The sequence below is a fragment of the Dendrobium catenatum genome, unplaced genomic scaffold, assembly GCF_001605985.2.
Source record: "Dendrobium catenatum unplaced genomic scaffold, ASM160598v2 fragScaff_scaffold_289, whole genome shotgun sequence".
NCBI lineage: Eukaryota > Viridiplantae > Streptophyta > Magnoliopsida > Asparagales > Orchidaceae > Dendrobium > Dendrobium catenatum.
Window position 1 is genome coordinate 187,294 of NW_021318751.1, and position 3,014 is coordinate 190,307.

Below are 3,014 nucleotides of genomic sequence, written 5' to 3' on the forward strand. Positions count from 1 at the left end.
TCATTTGAGTCTCCAAAATCAAAGATAAATATAATTTATTTTATTTTTTGGGATAATAAGTATGAAGCTTACACTTAAATTAAAACTTCTCTAGAATTTAAAAGGATTGAATTCAAAGCATTGTATAAACAAAATTTTTAGCTAAAATAGTTGTTCAAAGCTTCTTTATAAGTTTGAAGAAGGATTGAATAATGATCAATGAAGGTTCTATCATGGATAACAAGTATTTTGATTAATGTTTGAACATGATTTGATTAGTGTTAAAATTTTGTTCAAATAAGTTATATTAAATTTGATAAATATTCGATCATAGTTTAAATATTATTCAAACATTGTTAAAAAATAGTATGAATAGGTGTCAAACTTATTGTTTTAGCTATTATTTGAGTTAATTTTCTATGTATATAAATATTTACTGAAATCAATAATCATAGTATAGAGATGCATTATACTCCATGTGTTAATTATATGATATGAAGAAAATTATTAAGCAAGTTGAGATTATTGGTATCATCACATTGAATAATAGATGCAAAATGGTATTTTAAATGAATGATTGTTTGATTATTTATATTGAAAATGATATTTTAAATGACATTAATAATAAAGTGATTGAGCAACGATTAAAAAGTATGAAGATTTGGAGGGAGAAATTGTAGATACCATGTAAGAAGAATATGAATATCATGTGCTCTTGATTGTAAGTTTTTTTATCATATAGTTTATTTTTTATATAACAAGTCTAACAAAAAAAAAATTAAAACCACCAATGTCGATGCTAAGCCTGGATAAAAAATATTAAGAATTTTTTTAGTATTCATAATTTATTCCCCACATAAAAGAAAAAAAAATCATGGCTCCTCTAGCTATGACAATAGTGGTTGTGCTTGCTTTGTTATTGTTATTAAATTATAATTACTTTGATTTAATGCAATGCTTCTTATTATGATATTTTTAGATATTATGATTCTAATAATTATGATGCGATATAAATATCAAATTAAACTCTATTTGTATAGAATGATCGAATCATATTCGAACTCATACGATCCCTAATCGAAACTTATACCAACTTGTCTTGAAATTAGAATATATGGTTTGAGTGATGTATGCATATGACTCAAAATTTTCTCTTATAAGATCTCACTTTTGATCAACTTGTTCCAAATTTATTTTAGTTGTGTTCTAATTAATTTAGGGCATAATTAGCTTTAAAAATTAACGTGCGATTAAAAATGAGAGTATTTTAATCCCAGAAAATAAATAAATACATATTTTTTAAAAATAAAATAATAAGCATATTATATTTCGCATATTTTTAGCGTATAAAATCAAATATCCCTTCTTAAAAGTCATATATGATGAAGAAACTAATTGATAATTAATCACAATAGCTCAACACAGCTCATCTTGATCTGTTGTTTGGGAGCTTTAATTACCAATCAAAAGATATTGAATTCAAGTCTCATGTAAGTAATGCGTGTGAGAAATTGCCTTAATTGACCTAAATACTAAAAAAATGAAAATAACAGAAACGTGTAAAATATTTATTACACTGCCATTCAAGGATAGAAGTTACTGTAATTTAACTGCAATAAATAGCTTAAATTGGTAGCAGGTGGACCATTTGCAATGAAACTCCCACCTGATTAATGGAAAAACATGAATGCATTATTAAAATCAGAAAATAAATGTAAATGCAACCAATTAATAAGTTGACTCCTCATCCCTTTCTATAAGAATTTAATACGTTGACTCCTCCAAAATTAGTAGTTGGATGACATCATTCATAGCAAAATTGACTTCTCTCTCTTTATTTTTTCTATTTTAGTTAACGATCATTATTAGGTGACAACATTGAAAGCAACGTTGACTTGCTTTTTATTATTAAATTATTTTTCTTCATTGCAACGCTAAGCTTCATAAAATCTTTGTAGCAAAATAATTCTATAAATCCAAAACTAACCCATAAAATTTCAAAATAAATCAATCAAATTATTCAAAATAATATCACATATCAAAAGTTATACGGTGAAAACTACAAAGGATTAAACATATTATATTTTTATCAAATTCAGCATGGAGAAATGCATCGAACTCAAAATCTTGAAAACGAATGAGGAAAAGAGGTCACTTACTATAATTAGAATAGTTTATGTAATAGAATTGACACACAAAAAAGCCTGGAAGACCTGCTCTCTTCTTTGTCTCCTCTTCTCTCTCTCTTTCTCTTTCTCTTTTCTCCGTCTCATTTCTTTACTTCCCCCAACAAGGCAACAAAATGAAGGGCGGAATGGCTTGGGTGAAGGAATATTTATATTAAATATATTAAAAATAGTATTTATTTCCCAACATCTTGAAGTCACTAACCACAACATTATTGCACCATATGCAGGATTCAGAGTCACTCTAGAATAAAGAACACGACGCCGCTACACTCCCTATATCAGTGTTAATTGTAACGATGCAACCAAATTTTTCATTCTTTTAGAAAAATTTATTTTAGGAAACTTTGGGTTATTATAATTGTCAGCAATAGCCTTCACCATAACACTATCGCTTAATTGTTGTAGCCCATCAACTTTTAACCATCTATTGTTGTTCGACCACCATCGCATGATTATCATTTCTTGATTGTAGTCTCTCGAACAATCATATCTTGATTATCATCTTCTTACTGCATCAATACCCAACAAAAATTATTGAATGATGTTGCCAGCTATGTTTACAAATGCCATCGCCCACAACAATGATGCATACCATTAATTCAAGTCATCACCTACAAGGTCAATACAAGCTATCGATGCACACCATCAATTATAAGGTTTAATGTACGACTTTGACACAAATGCAAATACATGCTTACTTTGTCTAATTTTGTCACTAAGTGCGCCAATGTATGCCATTACAAATAGGGTTGATGTACCCATAGACGCCAACTCTTCGATCATCATAATCATTATTTATATCAAACTTTTTTGTGCATACCTCAAAGAAAAATATTAAAACAATTA